The 22,574-nt window shown below is 40.7% G+C and overlaps 6 non-coding genes across 6 annotated transcripts; 5 read left to right on the forward strand and 1 right to left on the reverse strand.

The window, feature by feature from the left end:
* Positions 1-2,248: 2,248 nt before the first annotated feature.
* TRNAT-AGU (transfer RNA threonine (anticodon AGU)) lies at positions 2,249-2,322 on the forward strand. The gene has a single exon. It is a non-coding gene; the product is annotated as a tRNA-Thr (tRNA).
* Positions 2,323-3,933: 1,611 nt separating this feature from the next.
* Positions 3,934-4,007, forward strand: TRNAT-AGU (transfer RNA threonine (anticodon AGU)). The gene has a single exon. It is a non-coding gene; the product is annotated as a tRNA-Thr (tRNA).
* Positions 4,008-7,265: 3,258 nt separating this feature from the next.
* Positions 7,266-7,339, forward strand: TRNAT-AGU (transfer RNA threonine (anticodon AGU)). Its single transcript has one exon. It is a non-coding gene; the product is annotated as a tRNA-Thr (tRNA).
* A 4,101-nt stretch (positions 7,340-11,440) lies between these two features.
* Positions 11,441-11,514, forward strand: TRNAT-AGU (transfer RNA threonine (anticodon AGU)). The gene has a single exon. It is a non-coding gene; the product is annotated as a tRNA-Thr (tRNA).
* Positions 11,515-13,124: 1,610 nt separating this feature from the next.
* Positions 13,125-13,198, forward strand: TRNAT-AGU (transfer RNA threonine (anticodon AGU)). The gene has a single exon. It is a non-coding gene; the product is annotated as a tRNA-Thr (tRNA).
* Positions 13,199-15,962: 2,764 nt separating this feature from the next.
* On the reverse strand, positions 15,963-16,034 carry TRNAK-UUU (transfer RNA lysine (anticodon UUU)). Its single transcript has one exon. It is a non-coding gene; the product is annotated as a tRNA-Lys (tRNA).
* Between the last annotated feature and the right edge of the window lie 6,540 nt (positions 16,035-22,574).

The following is a 22,574-nucleotide window of genomic DNA, read 5'->3' on the forward strand; positions in this document are numbered from 1 at the left end:
CCTGCTTAATTTTTTGTAAAAGAAGCACAGGTACGCCTGAACAGGGACTTGAACCCTGGACCCTCAGATTAAAAGTCTGAGGCTCTACCGACTGAGCTATCCAGGCACAGGGATCACTTCCTATTTGAAACTTGATTTTCACTCTACAGCACCTCCATACATGGCAACCTCACTGGTCAATAAAGGAAATGAATTACTAGTGCATTACACACTTTTTGACACTGGAGACATAACTTTTTTCAGTCATTCCGTATCCAGATATAGAGATTTGCAGCATCTAGGACTTTAATGGTCACCCACTTACGGATTTGAATGTTTTGCAACATTCATGAGTGCAAACTTGCTCCCCAGTAAAGACGAACATGTGCTCCTAAATGCACACACTGGGCAATGCAGCCCGCTCTAAATCGACGATTAATGACATGCTCGTTTTGTGCAATGGAGTTTCAGTCAATTGGAAAACATTTTGAAAAGTTATATTGCAACAGAAGCACAGCCTTAAAAAAAGTGGATTTCACTTCTAAATGATTACACGAGGAAGGAAAGGAGACCAGATGCAAAAAAGGTGCTGTGGCTTAGTTGGTTAAAGAGCCTGTCTAGTAAACAAGAGATCCTGAGTTTGAATCTCAGCAGCGCCTCTCTGCTTTTTTTTCGACCAATCTGTCTCCCCAATATTAAAACTTTGTACAAAGATTTCTATTTCATGCTATTTAGAAGCACAGTCAGGCTTGAAATGTTGGCAAAGCATCCAAGAACTCTGGACTCCACTACCTTAGAGTCATATTGCCCAAGGTTGCGATGCCATCAGAAATAGCACATATTAGAATGAGCAATTCGTATTTCCTGCTTAATTTTTTGTAAAAGAAGCAAAGGTACGCCTGAACAGGGACGTGAACCCTGGACCCTCAGATTAAAAGTCTGATGCTCTACCGACTGAGCTATCCAAGCACATGGATCACTGACTATTTGAAACTTGATTTTCACTCTACAGCACCTCCATACATGGCTACCTCACTGGTCAATAAAGGAAATGAATTACTAGTGCATTACACACATTTTGACACTGGAGACATAACTTTTTTCAGTCATTCCTTATCCAGATATAGAGATTTGCAGCATCTAGGACTTTAATGGTCACCCACTTACGGACTTGAATGTTTTGCCACATTCATGAGTGCAAACCTGCTCCCCAGTAAAGACGAACATGTGCTCCTCAATGCACACACTGGGCAATGCAGTCCGGTCTAAATCGACGATTAATGACATGCTCGTTTTGTGCAATGGAGTTTCAGTCAATTGGAAAACATTTTGAAAAGTTATATTGCAACAGAAGCCCAGCCTTAAAAAAAGTGGATTTCACTTCTAAATGATTACATGAGGAAGGAAAGGAGACCACTTGCTAAAAAGGTGCTGTGGCTTAGTTGGTTAAAGTGCCTGTCTAGTAAAAAGGAGATCCTGAGCTCGAATCTCAGCAGCGCCTCTCTGCTTTTTTTTCGACCAATCTGTCTCCCCAATATTAAAACTTTGTAAAAAGATTGCTATTTAATGCTATTTAGAAGCACAGTCAGGCTTGAAATGTTGGCAAAGCATCCAAGAACTCTGGACTCCACTACCTTAGAGTCATATTGCCCAAGGTTGCGATGCCATCAGAAATAGCACATATTAGAATGAGCAATTCATATTTCCTGCTTAATTTTTTGTAAAAGAAGCACAGGTACGCCTGAACAGGGACTTGAACCCTGGACCCTCAGATTAAAAGTCTGAGGCTCTACCGACTGAGCTATCCAGGCACAGGGATCACTGCCTATTTGAAACTTGATTTTCACTCTACAGCACCTCCATACATGGCTACCTCACTGGTCAATAAAGGAAATGAATTACTAGTGCATTACACACTTTTTGACACTGGAGACATAACTTTTTTCAGTCATTCCGTATCCAGATATAGAGATTTGCAGCATCTAGGACTTTAATGGTCACCCACTTACGGATTTGAATGTTTTGCAACATTCATGAGTGCAAACTTGCTCCCCAGTAAAGACGAACATGTGCTCCTAAATGCACACACTGGGCAATGCAGTCCGCTCTAAATCGACGATTAATGACATGCTCGTTTTGTGCAATGGAGTTTCAGTCAATTGGAAAACATTTTGAAAAGTTATATTGCAACAGAAGCACAGCCTTAAAAAAAGTGGATTTCACTTCTAAATGATTACATGAGGAAGGAAAGGAGACCAGATGCAAAAAAGGTGCTGTGGCTTAGTTGGTTAAAGCGCCTGTCTAGTAAACAGGAGGTCCTGAGTTTGAATCTCAGCAGCACCACTCTGCTTTTTTTTGACCAATCTGTGTCCCCAATATTAAAACTTTGTACAAAGATTGCTATTTCATGCTATTTAGAAGCACAGTAAGGCTTGAAATGTTGGCAAAGCATCCAAGAACTCTGGACTCCACTACCTTAGAGTCATATTGCCCAAGGTTGCGATGCCATCAGAAATAGCAAATATTAGAATGAGCAATTCATATTTCCTGCTTAATTTTTTGTAAAAGAAGCAAAGGTACGCCTGAACAGGGACTTGAACCCTGGACCCTCAGATTAAAAGTCTGATGCTCTACCGACTGAGCTATCCAGGCACATGGATCACTGCCATTTGAAACTTGATTTTCACTCTACAGCACCTCCATACATGGCTACCTCACTTGTCAATAAAGGAAATGAATTACTAGTGCATTACACACATTTTGACACTGGAGACATAACTTTTTTCAGTCATTCCGTATCCAGGTATAGAGATTTGCAGCATGTAGGACTTTAATGGTCACCCACCCCACGGATTTGAATGTTTTGCCACATTCATGAGTGCAAACTTGCTTCCCAGTAAAGACGTACATGTGCTCCTCAATGCACACACTGGGCAATGCAGTCCACTCTAAATCGTCGATTACTGACATGCTCGTTTTGTGTAATGGAGTTTCAGTCAATTGGAAAACATTTTGAAAAGTTATATTGCAACAGAAGCCCAGCCTTAAAAAAAGTGGATTTCACTTCTAAATGATTACACGAGGAAGGAAAGGAGATCAGGCGCAAAAAAGGTGCTGTGGCTTAGTTGGTTAAAGCGCCTGTCTAGTAAACAGGAGATCCTGAGTTTGAATCTCAGCAGCGCCTCTCTGCTTTTTTTTTTCAACCAATCTGTCTCCTCAATATTAAAACTTTGTACAAAGATTGCTATTTCATGCTATTTAGAAGCACAGTCATGCTTGAAATGTTGGCAAAGTATCCAAGAACTCTGGACTCCACTACCTCAAAGTCATATTGCCCAAGGTTGTGATGCCATCAGAAATAGCACACATTAGAATGAGCAATTCATATGTCCTGCTTAATTTTTTGTAAAAGAAGCAAAGGTACGCCTGAACAGGGACTTGAACCCTGGACCCTCAGATTAAAAGTCTGATGCTCTACCGACTGAGCTATCCGGGAACATGGATTTCTGCCTATTTCAAACTTGATTTTCACTCTACAGCACCACCATACATGGCTACCTCACTGGTCAATAAAGGAAATGAATTACTAGTGCATTACACACATTTTGACACTGGAGACATACCTTTTTTCAGTCATTCCGTATCCAGGTATAGAGATTTGCAGCATGTAGGACTTTAATGGTCACCCACCCCACGGATTTGAATGTTTTGCCACATTCATGAGTGTAAACTTGCTCCCCAGAAAGACGAACATGTGCTCCTCAATTCACACACTGGGCAATGCAGTCCGCTCTAAATCGACGATTAATGACATGCTCGTTTTGTGCAATGGAGTTTCAGTCAATTGGAAAACATTTTGAAAAGTTATATTGCAACAGAAGCCCAGCCTTAAAAAAAGTGGATTTCACTTCTAAATGATTACATGAGGAAGGAAAGGAGACCAGATGCAAAAAAGGTGCTGTGGCTTAGTTGGTTAAAGCGCCTGTCTAGTAAACAGGAGATCCTGAGTTCGAATCTCAGCAGCGCCTGTCTGCTTTTTTTTCGACCAATCTGTCTCCCCAATATTAAAACTTTGTACAAAGATTGCTATTTCATGCTATTTAGAAGCACAGTCAGGCTTGAAATGTTGGCAAAGCATCCAAGAACTCTGGACTCCACTACCTTAGAGTCATATTGCCCAAGGTTGCGATGCCATCAGAAATAGCACATATTAGAATGAGCAATTCATATTTCCTGGTTAATTTTTTGTAAAAGAAGCAAAGGTACGCCTGAACAGGGACTTGAACCCTGGACCCTCAGATTAAAAGTCTGATGCTCTACCGACTGAGCTATCCAGGCACAGGGATCACTGCCCATTTGAAACTTGATTTTCACTCTAGAGCACCTCCATACATGGCTACCTCACTGGTCAATAAAGGAAATGAATTACTAGTGCATTACACACATCTTGACACTGGAGACATAACTTTTTTCAGTCATTCCGTATCCAGATATAGAGATTTGCAGCATCTAGGACTTTAATGGTCACCCACTTACGGATTTTAATGTTTTGCCACATTCATGAGTGCAAACTTGCTCCCCAGTAAAGACGAACATGTGCTCCTCAATGCACACACTGGGCAATGCAGTCCGCTCTAAATCGACGGTTAATGACATGCTCGTTTTGTGCAATGGAGTTTCAGTCAATTGGAAAACATTTTGTAAAGTTATATTGCAACAGAAGCCCAGCCTTAAAAAAAGTGGATTTCACTTCTAAATGATTACATGAGGAAGGAAAGGAGATCAGATGCAAAAGAGATGCTGTGGCTTAGTTGGCCTAGTAAACAGGAGATCCTGAGTTCGAATCTCAGCAGCGCCTGTCTGCTTATTTTTCGACCAATCTGTCTCCCCAATATTAAAACTTTGTACAAAGATTGCTATTTCATGCTATTTAGAAGCACAGTCAGGCTTGAAATGTTGGCAAAGCATCCAAGAACTCTGGACTCCACTACCTTAGAGTCATATTGCCCAAGGTTGCGATGCCATCAGAAATAGCACATATTAGAATGAGCAATTCATATTTCCTGCTTAATTTTTTGTAAAAGAAGCAAAGGTACGCCTGAACAGGGACTTGAACCCTGGACCCTCAGATTAAAAGTCTGATGCTCTACCGACTGAGCTATCCATGCACAGGGATCACTGCCCATTTGAAACTTGATTTTCACTCTACAGCACCTCCATACACGGCTACCTCACTGGTCAATAAAGGAAATGAATTACTAGTGCATTACACACATTTTGACACTGGAGACATAACTTTTTTCAGTCATTCCGTATCCAGATATAGAGATTTGCAGCATCTAGGACTTTAATGTTCACCCACTTACGGATTTGAATGTTTTGCCACATTCATGAGTGCAAACTTGCTCCCCAGTAAAGACGAACATGTGCTCCTCAATGCACACACTGGGCAATGCAGTCCACTCTAAATCGACGATTAATGACATGCTCATTTTGTGCAATGGAGTTTCAGTCAATTGAAAAACATTTTGAAAAGTTATATTGCAACAGAAGCCCAGCCTTAAAAAAGTGGATTTCACGTCTAAATGATTACATGAGGAAGGAAAGGAGACCAGATGCAAAAAAGGTGCTGTAGCTTAGTTGGTTAAAGCGCCTGTCTAGTAAACAGGAGATCCTGAGTTCGAATCTCAGCAGCGCCTGTCTGCTTTTTTTTCGACCAATCTGTCTCCCCAATATTAAAACTTTGTACAAAGATTGCTATTTCATGCTATTTAGAAGCACAGTCAGGCTTGAAATGTTGGCAAAGCATCCAAGAACTCTGGACTCCACTACCTTAGAGTCATATTGCCCAAGGTTGCGATGCCATCAGAAATAGCACATATTAGAATGAGCAATTCATATTTCCTGCTAAATTTTTTGTAAAAGAAGCAAAGATACGCCTGAACAGGGACTTGAACCCTGGACCCTCAGATTAAAAGTCTGATGCTCTACTGACTGAGCTATCCAGGCACAGGGATCACTGCCCATTTGAAACTTGATTTTCACTCTACAGCACCTCCAGACATGGCTACCTCACTGGTCAATAGAGGAAATGAATTACTAGTGCATTACACACATTTTGACACTGGAGACATAACTTTTTTCAGTCATTCCGTATCCAGATATAGAGATTTGCAGCATCTAGGACTTTAATGTTCACCCACTTACGGATTTGAATGTTTTGCCACATTCATGAGTGCAAACTTGCTCCCCAGTAAAGACGAACATGTGCTCCTCAATGCACACACTGGGCAATGCAGTCCACTCTAAATCGACGATTGATGACATGCTCGTTTTGTGCAATGGAGTTTCAGTCAATTGGAAAACATTTTGAAAAGTTATATTGCAACAGAAGCCCAGCCTTAAAAAAGTGGATTTCACTTCTAAATGATTACATGAGGAAGGAAAGGAGACCAGATGCAAAAAAGGTGCTGTGGCTTAGTTGGTTAAAGCGCCTGTCTAGTAAACAGGAGATCCTGAGTTCGAATCTCAACAGCACCTGTCTGCTTTTTTTTCGACCAATCTGTCTCCCCAATATTAAAACTTTGTACAAAGATTGCTATTTCATGCTATTTAGAAGCACAGTCAGGCTTGAAATGTTGGCAAAGCATCCAAGAACTCTGGACTCCACTACCTTAGAGTCATATTGCCCAAGGTTGCGATGCCATCAGAAATAGCACATATTAGAATGAGCAATTCATATTTCCTGCTTAATTTTTTGTAAAAGAAGCACCGAACCCTGGACCCTCAGATTGAAAGTCTGATGCTCTACCAACTGAGCTATCCAAGCACAGGGATCAATGCCCATTTGAAACTTGATTTTCACTCTACAGCACCTCCATACATGGCTACCTCACTGGTCAATAAAGGAAATGAATTACTAGTGCATTACACACATTTTGACACTGGAGACATAACTTTTTCAGTCATTCCGTATCCAGATATAGAGATTTGCAGCATCTAGGACTTTAATGGTCACCCACTTACGGATTTGAATGTTTTGCCACATTCATGAGTGCAAACTTGCTCCCCAGTAAAGACGAACATGTGCTCCTCAATGCACACACTGGGCAATGCAGTCCACTCTAAATCAACAATTAATGACATGCTCGTTTTGTGCAATGGAGTTTCAGTCAATTGGAAAACATTTTGAAAAGTTATATTGCAACAGAAGCCCAGCCTTAAAAAAAGTGGATTTCACATCTAAATGATTACATGTTGAAGGAAAGGAGGCCAGATGCAAAAAAGGTGCTGTGGCTTAGTTGGTCAAAGCGCCTGTCTAGTAAACAGGAGGTCCTGAGTTTGAATCTCAGCAGCACCTTTCTGCTTTTTTTTCGACCAATCTGTCTACCCAATATTAAAACTTTGTACAAAGATTGCTATTTCATGCTATTTAGTAGCACAGTAAGGCTTGAAATGTTGGCAAAGCATCCAAGAACTCTGGACTCCACTACCTTAGAGTCATATTGCCCAAGGTTGCGATGCCATCAGAAATAGCACATATTAGAATGAGCAATTCATATTTCCTGCTTAATTTTTTGTAAAAGAAGCACAGGTACGCCTGAACAGGGACTTGAACCCTGGGCCCTCAGATTAAAAGTCTGATGCTCTACCGACTGAGCTATCCAGGCACAAGGATCACTGCCTATTTGAAACTTGATTTTCACTCTACAGCACCTCCATACATGGCTACCTCACTGGTCAATAAAGGAAATTAATTACTAGTGCATTACACACTTTTTGACACTGGAGACATAACTTTTTTCAGTCATTCCGTATCCAGAGATAGAGATTTGCAGCATCTAGGACTTTAATGGTCACCCACTTACGGATTTGAATGTTTTGCAACATTCATGAGTGCAAACTTGCTCCCCAGTAAAGACGAACATGTGCTCCTCAATGCACACACTGGGCAATGCAGTCCGCTCTAAATCGACGATTAATGACATGCTCGTTTTGTGCAATGGAGTTTCAGTCAATTGGAAAACATTTTGAAAAGTTATATTGCAACAGAAGCCCAGCCTTAAAAAAAGTGGATTTCACTTCTAAATGATTACATGAGGAAGGAAAGGAGACCAGATGCAAAAAAAGGTGCTTGGCTTAGTTGGTTAAAGCGCCTGTTTAGTAAACAGGAGGTCCTGAGGTCGAATCTCAGCAGCGCCTCTCTGCTTTTTTTTTTCGACCAATCTGTCTCCCAAATATTAAAACTTTGTACAAAGATTGCTATTTCATGCTATTTAGAAGCACAGTCAGGCTTGAAATGTTGGCAAAGCATCCAAGAACTCTGGACTCCACTACCTTAGAGTCATATTGCCCAAGGTTGCGATGCCATCAGAAATAGCACATATTAGAATGAGCAATTCATATTTCCTGCTTAATTTTTTGTAAAAGAAGCACAGGTACGCCTGAACAGGGACTTGAACCCTGGGCCCTCAGATTAAAAGTCTGATGCTCTACCGACTAAGCTATCCAGACACAAGGATCACTGCTATTTGAAACTTGATTTTCACTCTACAGCACCTCCATACATGGCTACCTCACTGGTCAATAAAGTAAATGAATTACTAGTGCATTACACACATTTTGACACTGGAGACATAACTTTTTTCAGTCATTCCGTATCCAGATATAGAGATTTGCAGCATCTAGGACTTTAATGTTCACCCACTTACGGATTTGAATGTTTTGCCACATTCATGAGTGCAAACTTGCTCCCCAGTAAAGACGAACATGTGCTCCTCAATGCACACACTGGGCAATGCAGTCCACGCTAAATCGACGATTAATGACATGCTCGTTTTGTGCAATGGAGTTTCAGTCAATTGGAAAACATTTTGTAAAGTTATATTGCAACAGAAGCCCAGCCTTAAAAAAAGTGGATTTCACTTCTAAATGATTACATGAGGAAGGAAAGGAGATCAGATGCAAAAGAGATGCTGTGGCTTAGTTGGCCTAGTAAACAGGAGATCCTGAGTTCGAATCTCAGCAGCGCCTGTCTGCTTATTTTTCGACCAATCTGTCTCCCCAATATTAAAACTTTGTACAAAGATTGCTATTTCATGCTATTTAGAAGCACAGTCAGGCTTGAAATGTTGGCAAAGCATCCAAGAACTCTGGACTCCACTACCTTAGAGTCATATTGCCCAAGGTTGCGATGCCATCAGAAATAGCACATATTAGAATGAGCAATTCATATTTCCTGCTTAATTTTTTGTAAAAGAAGCAAAGGTACGCCTGAACAGGGACTTGAACCCTGGACCCTCAGATTAAAAGTCTGATGCTCTACCGACTGAGCTATCCATGCACAGGGATCACTGCCCATTTGAAACTTGATTTTCACTCTACAGCACCTCCATACACGGCTACCTCACTGGTCAATAAAGGAAATGAATTACTAGTGCATTACACACATTTTGACACTGGAGACATAACTTTTTTCAGTCATTCCGTATCCAGATATAGAGATTTGCAGCATCTAGGACTTTAATGTTCACCCACTTACGGATTTGAATGTTTTGCCACATTCATGAGTGCAAACTTGCTCCCCAGTAAAGACGAACATGTGCTCCTCAATGCACACACTGGGCAATGCAGTCCACTCTAAATCGACGATTAATGACATGCTCATTTTGTGCAATGGAGTTTCAGTCAATTGAAAAACATTTTGAAAAGTTATATTGCAACAGAAGCCCAGCCTTAAAAAAGTGGATTTCACGTCTAAATGATTACATGAGGAAGGAAAGGAGACCAGATGCAAAAAAGGTGCTGTAGCTTAGTTGGTTAAAGCGCCTGTCTAGTAAACAGGAGATCCTGAGTTCGAATCTCAGCAGCGCCTGTCTGCTTTTTTTTCGACCAATCTGTCTCCCCAATATTAAAACTTTGTACAAAGATTGCTATTTCATGCTATTTAGAAGCACAGTCAGGCTTGAAATGTTGGCAAAGCATCCAAGAACTCTGGACTCCACTACCTTAGAGTCATATTGCCCAAGGTTGCGATGCCATCAGAAATAGCACATATTAGAATGAGCAATTCATATTTCCTGCTAAATTTTTTGTAAAAGAAGCAAAGATACGCCTGAACAGGGACTTGAACCCTGGACCCTCAGATTAAAAGTCTGATGCTCTACTGACTGAGCTATCCAGGCACAGGGATCACTGCCCATTTGAAACTTGATTTTCACTCTACAGCACCTCCAGACATGGCTACCTCACTGGTCAATAGAGGAAATGAATTACTAGTGCATTACACACATTTTGACACTGGAGACATAACTTTTTTCAGTCATTCCGTATCCAGATATAGAGATTTGCAGCATCTAGGACTTTAATGTTCACCCACTTACGGATTTGAATGTTTTGCCACATTCATGAGTGCAAACTTGCTCCCCAGTAAAGACGAACATGTGCTCCTCAATGCACACACTGGGCAATGCAGTCCACTCTAAATCGACGATTGATGACATGCTCGTTTTGTGCAATGGAGTTTCAGTCAATTGGAAAACATTTTGAAAAGTTATATTGCAACAGAAGCCCAGCCTTAAAAAAGTGGATTTCACTTCTAAATGATTACATGAGGAAGGAAAGGAGACCAGATGCAAAAAAGGTGCTGTGGCTTAGTTGGTTAAAGCGCCTGTCTAGTAAACAGGAGATCCTGAGTTCGAATCTCAACAGCACCTGTCTGCTTTTTTTTCGACCAATCTGTCTCCCCAATATTAAAACTTTGTACAAAGATTGCTATTTCATGCTATTTAGAAGCACAGTCAGGCTTGAAATGTTGGCAAAGCATCCAAGAACTCTGGACTCCACTACCTTAGAGTCATATTGCCCAAGGTTGCGATGCCATCAGAAATAGCACATATTAGAATGAGCAATTCATATTTCCTGCTTAATTTTTTGTAAAAGAAGCACCGAACCCTGGACCCTCAGATTGAAAGTCTGATGCTCTACCAACTGAGCTATCCAAGCACAGGGATCAATGCCCATTTGAAACTTGATTTTCACTCTACAGCACCTCCATACATGGCTACCTCACTGGTCAATAAAGGAAATGAATTACTAGTGCATTACACACATTTTGACACTGGAGACATAACTTTTTCAGTCATTCCGTATCCAGATATAGAGATTTGCAGCATCTAGGACTTTAATGGTCACCCACTTACGGATTTGAATGTTTTGCCACATTCATGAGTGCAAACTTGCTCCCCAGTAAAGACGAACATGTGCTCCTCAATGCACACACTGGGCAATGCAGTCCACTCTAAATCAACAATTAATGACATGCTCGTTTTGTGCAATGGAGTTTCAGTCAATTGGAAAACATTTTGAAAAGTTATATTGCAACAGAAGCCCAGCCTTAAAAAAAGTGGATTTCACATCTAAATGATTACATGTTGAAGGAAAGGAGGCCAGATGCAAAAAAGGTGCTGTGGCTTAGTTGGTCAAAGCGCCTGTCTAGTAAACAGGAGGTCCTGAGTTTGAATCTCAGCAGCACCTTTCTGCTTTTTTTTCGACCAATCTGTCTACCCAATATTAAAACTTTGTACAAAGATTGCTATTTCATGCTATTTAGTAGCACAGTAAGGCTTGAAATGTTGGCAAAGCATCCAAGAACTCTGGACTCCACTACCTTAGAGTCATATTGCCCAAGGTTGCGATGCCATCAGAAATAGCACATATTAGAATGAGCAATTCATATTTCCTGCTTAATTTTTTGTAAAAGAAGCACAGGTACGCCTGAACAGGGACTTGAACCCTGGGCCCTCAGATTAAAAGTCTGATGCTCTACCGACTGAGCTATCCAGGCACAAGGATCACTGCCTATTTGAAACTTGATTTTCACTCTACAGCACCTCCATACATGGCTACCTCACTGGTCAATAAAGGAAATTAATTACTAGTGCATTACACACTTTTTGACACTGGAGACATAACTTTTTTCAGTCATTCCGTATCCAGAGATAGAGATTTGCAGCATCTAGGACTTTAATGGTCACCCACTTACGGATTTGAATGTTTTGCAACATTCATGAGTGCAAACTTGCTCCCCAGTAAAGACGAACATGTGCTCCTCAATGCACACACTGGGCAATGCAGTCCGCTCTAAATCGACGATTAATGACATGCTCGTTTTGTGCAATGGAGTTTCAGTCAATTGGAAAACATTTTGAAAAGTTATATTGCAACAGAAGCCCAGCCTTAAAAAAAGTGGATTTCACTTCTAAATGATTACATGAGGAAGGAAAGGAGACCAGATGCAAAAAAAGGTGCTTGGCTTAGTTGGTTAAAGCGCCTGTTTAGTAAACAGGAGGTCCTGAGGTCGAATCTCAGCAGCGCCTCTCTGCTTTTTTTTTTCGACCAATCTGTCTCCCAAATATTAAAACTTTGTACAAAGATTGCTATTTCATGCTATTTAGAAGCACAGTCAGGCTTGAAATGTTGGCAAAGCATCCAAGAACTCTGGACTCCACTACCTTAGAGTCATATTGCCCAAGGTTGCGATGCCATCAGAAATAGCACATATTAGAATGAGCAATTCATATTTCCTGCTTAATTTTTTGTAAAAGAAGCACAGGTACGCCTGAACAGGGACTTGAACCCTGGGCCCTCAGATTAAAAGTCTGATGCTCTACCGACTAAGCTATCCAGACACAAGGATCACTGCTATTTGAAACTTGATTTTCACTCTACAGCACCTCCATACATGGCTACCTCACTGGTCAATAAAGTAAATGAATTACTAGTGCATTACACACATTTTGACACTGGAGACATAACTTTTTTCAGTCATTCCGTATCCAGATATAGAGATTTGCAGCATCTAGGACTTTAATGTTCACCCACTTACGGATTTGAATGTTTTGCCACATTCATGAGTGCAAACTTGCTCCCCAGTAAAGACGAACATGTGCTCCTCAATGCACACACTGGGCAATGCAGTCCACTCTAAATCGACGATTAATGACATGCTCGTTTTGTGCAATGGAGTTTCAGTCAATTGGAAAACATTTTGAAAAGTTATATTGCAACAGAAGCCCAGCCTTAAAAAAGTGGATTTCACTTCTAAATGATTATATGAGGAAGGAAAGGAGACCAGATGCAAAAAAGGTGCTGTGGCTTAGTTGGTTAAAGCGCCTGTCTAGTAAACAGGAGATCCTGAGTTCGAATCTCAGCAGCGCCTGTCTGCTTTTTTTTCGACCAATCTGTCTCCCCAATATTAAAACTTTGTACAAAGATTGCTATTTCATGCTATTTAGAAGCACAGTAAGGCTTGAAATGTTGGCAAAGCATACAAGAACTCTGGACTCCACTACCTTAGAATCATATTGCCCAAGGTTGCGATGCCATCAGAAATAGCACATATTAGAATGAGCAATTCATATTTCCTGCTTAATTTTTTGTAAAAGAAGCACAGGTACGCCTGAACAGGGACTTGAACCCTGGACCCTCAGATTAAAAGTCTGATGCTCTACCGACTGAGCTATCCAGGCACAGGGATCACTGCCCATTTGAAACTTGATTTTCACTCTACAGCACCTCCATACATGGCTACCTCACTGGTCAATAAAGGAAATGAATTACTAGTGCATTACACACATTTTGACACTGGAGACATAACTTTTTCAGTCATTCCGTATCCAGATATAGAGATTTGCAGCATCTAGGACTTTAATGGTCACCCACTTACGGATTTGAATGTTTTGCCACATTCATGAGTGCAAACTTGCTCCCCAGTAAAGACGAACATGTGCTCCTCAATGCACACACTGGGCAATGCAGTCCACTCTAAATCAATGATTAATGACATGCTCGTTTTGTGCAATGGAGTTTCAGTCAATTGGAAAACATTTTGAAAATTTATATTGCAACAGAAGCCCAGCCTTAAAAAAGTGGATTTCACATCTAAATGATTACATGAGGAAGGAAAGGAGACCAGATGCAAAAAAGGTGCTGTGGCTTAGTTGGTCAAAGTGCCTGTCTAGTAAACAGGAGGTCCTGAGTTTGAATCTCAGCAGCGCCTTTCTGCTTTTTTTTCGACCAATCTGTCTCCCCAATATTAAAACTTTGTACAAAGATTGCTATTTCATGCTATTTAGAAGCACAGTCAGGCTTGAAATGTTGGTAAAGCATCAAAGAACTCTGGACTCCACTACCTTAGAGTCATATTGCCCAAGGTTGCGATGCCATCAGAAATAGCACATATTAGAATGAGCAATTCATATTTCCTGCTTAATTTTTTGTAAAAGAAGCAAAGGTACGCTCGAACAGGGACTTGAACCCTGGACCCTCAGATTAAAAGTCTGATGCTCTACCGACTGAGCTATCCAGGCACATGGATTTCTGCCTATTTCAAACTTGATTTTCACTCTACAGCACCACCATACATGGCTACCTCACTGGTCAATAAAGGAAATGAATTACTAGTGCATTACACACATTTTGACACTAGAGACATAACTTTTTTCAGTCATTCCGTATCCAGATATAGAGATTTGCAGCATGTAGGACTTTAATGGTCACCCACCCCACGGATTTGAATGTTTTGCCACATTCATGAGTGCAAACTTGCTTCCCAGTAAAGACGTACATGTGCTCCTCAATGCACACACTGGGCAATGCAGTCCACTCTAAATCGTCGATTACTGACATGCTCGTTTTGTGTAATGGAGTTTCAGTCAATTGGAAAACATTTTGAAAAGTTATATTGCAACAGAAGCCCAGCCTTAAAAAAAGTGGATTTCACTTCTAAATGATTACACGAGGAAGGAAAGGAGATCAGACGCAAAAAAAGGTGCTGTGGCTTAGTTGGTTAAAGCGCCTGTCTAGTAAACAGGAGATCCTGAGTTTGAATCTCAGCAGCGCCTCTCTGCTTTTTTTTTTCAACCAATCTGTCTCCTCAATATTAAAACTTTGTACAAAGATTGCTATTTCATGCTATTTAGAAGCACAGTCATGCTTGAAATGTTGGCAAAGTATCCAAGAACTCTGGACTCCACTACCTCAGAGTCATATTGCCCAAGGTTGTGATGCCATCAGAAATAGCACACATTAGAATGAGCAATTCATATGTCCTGCTTAATTTTTTGTAAAAGAAGCACAGGTACGCCTGAACAGGGACTTGAACCCTGGGCCCTCAGATTAAAAGTCTGATGCTCTACCGACTGAGCTATCCAGACACAAGGATCACTGCTATTTGAAACTTGATTTTCACTCTAAAGCACCTCCATACATGGCTACCTCACTGGTCAATAAAGGAAATTAATTACTAGTGCATTACACACTTTTTGACACTGGAGACATAACTTTTTTCAGTCATTCCGTATCCAGATATAGAGATTTGCAGCATCTAGGACTTTAATGGTCACCCACTTACGGATTTGAATGTTTTGCAACATTCATGAGTGCAAACCTGCTCCCCAGTAAAGACGAACATGTGCTCCTCAATGCACACACTGGGCAATGCAGTCCGCTCTAAATCGACGATTAATGACATGCTCGTTTTGTGCAATGGAGTTTCAGTCAATTGGAAAACATTTTGAAAAGTTATATTGCAACAGAAGCACAGCCTTAAAAAAAGTGGATTTCACTTCTAAATGATTACATGAGGAAGGAAAGGAGACCAGATGCAAAAAAGGTGCTGTGGCTTAGTTGGTTAAAGCGCCTGTCTAGTAAACAGGAGGTCCTGAGTTTGAATCTCAGCAGCGCCTCTCTGCTTTTTTTTCGACCAATCTTTCTCCCCAATATTAAAACTTTGTACAAAGATTGCTATTTCATGCTATTTAGAAGCACAGTCAGGCTTGAAATGTTGGCAAAGCATCCAAGAACTCTGGTCTCCACTACCTTAGAGTCATATTGCCCAAGGTTGCAATGCCATCAGAAATAGCAAATATTAGAATGAGCAATTCATATTTCCTGCTTAATTTTTTGTAAAAGAAGCAAAGGTACGCCTGAACAGGGACTTGAACCCTGGACCCTCAGATTAAAAGTCTGATGCTCTACCACTGAGCTATCCAGGCACAGGGATCACTGACCATTTGAAACTTGATTTTCACTCTACAGCACCTCCATACATGGCTACCTCACTGGTCAATAAGGGAAATGAATTACTAGTGCATTACACACATTACGACACTGGAGACATGACGTTTTTCAGTCATTCCATATCCAGATATAGAGATTTGCAGCATCTAGGACTTTAATGGTCACCCACTCACGGATTTGAATGTTTTGCCACATTCATGAGTGTAAACTTGCTCCCCAGTAAAGACGAACATGTGCTCCTCAATTCACACTCTGGGCAATGCAGTCCGCTCTAAATCGACGATTAATGACATGCTCGTTTTGTGCAATGGAGTTTCAGTCAATTGGAAAACATTTTGAAAAGTTATATTGCAACAGAAGCCCAGCCTTAAAAAAGTGGATTTCACTTCTAAATGATTACATGAGGAAGGAAAGGAGACCAGATGCAAAAAAGGAGCTGTGGCTTAGTTGGTTAAAGCGCCTGTCTAATAAACAGGAGATCCTGAGTTCGAATATCAACAGCGCCTCTCTGCTTTTTTTTCAACCAATCTGTCTCCCCAATATTAAAACTTTGTACAAAGATTGCTATTTCATGCTATTTAGAAGCACAGTCAGGCTTGAAATGTTGGCAAAGCATCCAAGAACTCTGGACTCCACTACCTTAGAGTCATATTGCCCAAGGTTGCGATGCCATCAGAAATAGCACATATTAGAATGAGCAATTCATATTTCCTGCTTAATTTTTTGTAAAAGAAGCAAAGGTACACCCAAACAGGAACTTGAACCCTGGGCCCTCAGATTAAAAGTCTGATGCTCTACCGACTGAGCTATCCAGGCACAAGGATCACTGTCTATTTGAAACTTGATTTTCACTCTACAGCACCTCCATACATGGCTACCTCACTGGTCAATAAAGGAAATTAATTACTAGTGCATTACACACTTTTTGACACTGGAGACATAACTTTTTTCAGTCATTCCGTATCCAGATATAGAGATTTGCAGCATCTAGGACTTTAATGGTCACCCACTTACGGATTTGAATGTTTTGCAACATTCATGAGTGCAAACTTGCTCCCCAGTAAAGACGAACATGTGCTCCTCAATGCACACACTGGGCAATGCAGTCCGCTCTAAATCGACGATTAATGACATGCTCGTTTTGTGCAATGGAGTTTCAGTCAATTGGAAAACATTTTGAAAAGTTATATTGCAACAGAAGCCCAGCCTTAAAAAAAGTGGATTTCACTTCTAAATGATTACATGAGGAAGGATAGGAGACCAGATGCAAAAAAAGGTGCTTGGCTTAGTTGGTTAAAGCGCCTGTTTAGTAAACAGGAGGTCCTGAGGTCGAATCTCAGCAGCGCCTCTCTGCTTTTTTTTTTCGACCAATCTGTCTCCCCAATATTAAAACTTTGTACAAAGATTGCTATTTCATGCTATTTAGAAGCACAGTCAGGCTTGAAATGTTGGCAAAGCATCCAAGAACTCTGGACTCCACTACCTTAGAGTCATATTGCCCAAGGTTGCGATGCCATCAGAAATAGCACATATTAGAATGAGCAATTCATATTTCCTGCTTAATTTTTTGTAAAAGAAGCAAAGGTACACCCAAACAGGAACTTGAACCCTGGGCCCTCAGATTAAAAGTCTGATGCTCTACCGACTGAGCTATCCAGGCACAAGGATCACTGTCTATTTGAAACTTGATTTTCACTCTACAGCACCTCCATACATGGCTACCTCACTGGTCAATAAAGGAAATTAATTACTAGTGCATTACACACTTTTTGACACTGGAGACATAACTTTTTTCAGTCATTCCGTATCCAGATATAGAGATTTGCAGCATCTAGGACTTTAATGGTCACCCACTTACGGATTTGAATGTTTTGCAACATTCATGAGTGCAAACTTGCTCCCCAGTAAAGACGAACATGTGCTCCTCAATGCACACACTGGGCAATGCAGTCCGCTCTAAATCGACGATTAATGACATGCTCGTTTTGTGCAATGGAGTTTCAGTCAATTGGAAAACATTTTGAAAAGTTATATTGCAACAGAAGCCCAGCCTTAAAAAAAGTGGATTTCACTTCTAAATGATTACATGAGGAAGGATAGGAGACCAGATGCAAAAAAAGGTGCTTGGCTTAGTTGGTTAAAGCGCCTGTTTAGTAAACAGGAGGTCCTGAGGTCGAATCTCAGCAGCGCCTCTCTGCTTTTTTTTTTCGACCAATCTGTCTCCCCAATATTAAAACTTTGTACAAAGATAGCTATTTCATGCTATTTAGAAGCACAGTCAGGCTTGAAATGTTGGCAAAGCATCCAAGAACTCTGGACTCCACTACCTTAGAGTCATATTGCCCAAGGTTGCGATGCCATCAGAAATAGCACATATTAGAATGAGCAATTCATATTTCCTGCTTAATTTTTTGTAAAAGAAGCAAAGGTACACCCAAACAGGAACTTGAACCCTGGGCCCTCAGATTAAAAGTCTGATGCTCTACCGACTGAGCTATCCAGGCACAAGGATCACTGTCTATTTGAAACTTGATTTTCACTCTACAGCACCTCCATACATGGCTACCTCACTGGTCAATAAAGGAAATTAATTACTAGTGCATTACACACTTTTTGACACTGGAGACATGACTTTTTTCAGTCATTCCGTATCCAGATATAGAGATTTGCAGCATCTAGGACTTTAATGGTCACCCACTTACGGATTTGAATGTTTTGCAACATTCATGAGTGCAAACTTGCTCCCCAGTAAAGACGAACATGTGCTCCTAAATGCACACACTGGGCAATGCAGTCCGCTCTAAATCGACGATTAATGACATGCTCGTTTTGTGCAATGGAGTTTCAGTCAATTGGAAAACATTTTGAAAAGTTATATTGCAACAGAAGCACAGCCTTAAAAAAAGTGGATTTCAATTCTAAATGATTACATGAGGAAGGAAAGGAGACCAGATGCAAAAAAGGTGCTGTGGCTTAGTTGGTTAAAGCGCCTGTCTAGTAAACAGGAGGTCCTGAGTTTGAATCTCAGCAGAGCCTCTCTGCTTTTTTTTCGACCAATCTGTCTCCCCAATATTAAAACTTTGTACAAAGATTGCTATTTCATGCTATTTAGAAGCACAGTCAGGCTTGAAATGTTGGCAAAGCATCCAAGAACTCTGGTCTCCACTACCTTAGAGTGATATTGCCCAAGGTTGCAATGCCATCAGAAATAGCAAATATTAGAATGAGCAATTCATATTTCCTGCTTAATTTTTTGTAAAAGAAGCAAAGGTACGCCTGAACAGGGACTTGAACCCTGGACCCTCAGATTAAAAGTCTGATGCTCTACCGACTGAGCTAACCGGGAACAGCGATCACTGTTTATCTGAAACTTAATTTTCACTCTACAGCATCTCCATACATGGCTACATCACTGGTCAATAAAGGGCATGAATTACTAGTGCATTACACACATTTTGACACTGGAGACATACCTTTTTTCAGTCATTCCGTATCCAGGTATAGAGATTTGCAGCATGTAGGACTTTAATGGTCACCCACCCCACGGATTTGAATGTTTTGCCACATTCATGAGTGCAAACTTGCTTCCCAGTAAAGACGTACATGTGCTCCTCAATGCACACACTGGGCAATGCAGTCCACTCTAAATCGTCGATTACTGACATGCTCGTTTTGTGTAATGGAGTTTCAGTCAATTGGAAAACATTTTGAAAAGTTATATTGCAACAGAAGCCCAGCCTTAAAAAAACTGGATTTCACTTCTAAATGATTACACGAGGAAGGAAAGGAGATCAGACGCAAAAAAGGTGCTGTGGCTTAGTTGGTTAAAGCGCCTGTCTAGTAAACAGGAGATCCTGAGTTTGAATCTCAGCAGCGCCTCTCTGCTTTTTTTTTTTCAACCAATCTGTCTCCTCAATATTAAAACTTTGTACAAAGATTGCTATTTCATGATATTTAGAAGCACAGTCATGCTTGAAATGTTGGCAAAGTATACAAGAACTCTGGACTCCACTACCTCAGAGTCATATTGCCCAAGGTTGTGATGCCATCAGAAATAGCACACATTAGAATGAGCAATTCATATGTCCTGCTTAATTTTTTGTAAAAGAAGCAAAGGTACGCCTGAACAGGGACTTGAACCCTGGACCCTCAGATTAAAAGTCTAATGCTCTACCACTGAGCTATCCAGGCACAGGGATCACTGACCATTTGAAACTTGATTTTCACTCTACAGCACCTCCATACATGGCTACCTCACTGGTCAATAAGGGAAATGAATTACTAGTGCATTACACACATTACGACACTGGAGACATGACGTTTTTCAGTCATTCCATATCCAGATATAGAGATTTGCAGCATCTAGGACTTTAATGGTCACCCACTCACGGATTTGAATGTTTTGCCACATTCATGAGTGTAAACTTGCTCCCCAGTAAAGACGAACATGTGCTCCTCAATTCACACTCTGGGCAATGCAGTCCGCTCTAAATCGACGATTAATGACATGCTCGTTTTGTGCAATGGAGTTTCAGTCAATTGGAAAACATTTTGAAAAGTTATATTGCAACAGAAGCCCAGCCTTAAAAAAGTGGATTTCACTTCTAAATGATTACATGAGGAAGGAAAGGAGACCAGATGCAAAAAAGGAGCTGTGGCTTAGTTGGTTAAAGCGCATGTCTAGTAAACAGGAGATCCTGAGTTCGAATATCAACAGCGCCTCTCTGCTTTTTTTTCAACCAATCTGTCTCCCCAATATTAAAACTTTGTACAAAGATTGCTATTTCATGCTATTTAGAAGCACAGTCAGGCTTGAAATGTTGGCAAAGCATCCAAGAACTCTGGACTCCACTACCTTAGAGTCATATTGCCCAAGGTTGCGATGCCATCAGAAATAGCACATATTAGAATGAGCAATTCATATTTCCTGCTTAATTTTTTGTAAAAGAAGCAAAGGTACACCCAAACAGGAACTTGAACCCTGGGCCCTCAGATTAAAAGTCTGATGCTCTACCGACTGAGCTATCCAGGCACAAGGATCACTGTCTATTTGAAACTTGATTTTCACTCTACAGCACCTCCATACATGGCTACCTCACTGGTCAATAAAGGAAATTAATTACTAGTGCATTACACACTTTTTGACACTGGAGACATAACTTTTTTCAGTCATTCCGTATCCAGATATAGAGATTTGCAGCATCTAGGACTTTAATGGTCACCCACTTACGGATTTGAATGTTTGCAACATTCATGAGTGCAAACTTGCTCCCCAGTAAAGACGAACATGTGCTCCTCAATGCACACACTGGGCAATGCAGTCCGCTCTAAATCGACGATTAATGACATGCTCGTTTTGTGCAATGGAGTTTCAGTCAATTGGAAAACATTTTGAAAAGTTATATTGCAACAGAAGCCCAGCCTTAAAAAAAGTGGATTTCACTTCTAAATGATTACATGAGGAAGGATAGGAGACCAGATGCAAAAAAAGGTGCTTGGCTTAGTTGGTTAAAGCGCCTGTTTAGTAAACAGGAGGTCCTGAGGTCGAATCTCAGCAGCGCCTCTCTGCTTTTTTTTTTCGACCAATCTGTCTCCCCAATATTAAAACTTTGTACAAAGATTGCTATTTCATGCTATTTAGAAGCACAGTCAGGCTTGAAATGTTGGCAAAGCATCCAAGAACTCTGGACTCCACTACCTTAGAGTCATATTGCCCAAGGTTGCGATGCCATCAGAAATAGCACATATTAGAATGAGCAATTCATATTTCCTGCTTAATTTTTTGTAAAAGAAGCAAAGGTACACCCAAACAGGAACTTGAACCCTGGGCCCTCAGATTAAAAGTCTGATGCTCTACCGACTGAGCTATCCAGGCACAAGGATCACTGACTATTTGAAACTTGATTTTCACTCTACAGCACCTCCATACATGGCTACCTCACTGGTCAATAAAGGAAATTAATTACTAGTGCATTACACACTTTTTGACACTGGAGACATAACTTTTTTCAGTCATTCCGTATCCAGATATAGAGATTTGCAGCATCTAGGACTTTAATGGTCACCCACTTACGGATTTGAATGTTTTGCAACATTCATGAGTGCAAACTTGCTCCCCAGTAAAGACGAACATGTGCTCCTCAATGCACACACTGGGCAATGCAGTCCGCTCTAAATCGACGATTAATGACATGCTCGTTTTGTGCAATGGAGTTTCAGTCAATTGGAAAACATTTTGAAAAGTTATATTGCAACAGAAGCCCAGCCTTAAAAAAAGTGGATTTCACTTCTAAATGATTACATGAGGAAGGATAGGAGACCAGATGCAAAAAAAGGTGCTTGGCTTAGTTGGTTAAAGCGCCTGTTTAGTAAACAGGAGGTCCTGAGGTCGAATCTCAGCAGCGCCTCTCTGCTTTTTTTTTTCGACCAATCTGTCTCCCCAATATTAAAACTTTGTACAAAGATTGCTATTTCATGCTATTTAGAAGCACAGTCAGGCTTGAAATGTTGGCAAA

The sequence above is a fragment of the Ambystoma mexicanum genome, unplaced genomic scaffold (assembly GCF_040938575.1).
Source record: "Ambystoma mexicanum isolate Mex_15411 unplaced genomic scaffold, UKY_AmexF1_1 Mex_scaf1, whole genome shotgun sequence".
NCBI classification, from domain to species: domain Eukaryota; kingdom Metazoa; phylum Chordata; class Amphibia; order Caudata; family Ambystomatidae; genus Ambystoma; species Ambystoma mexicanum.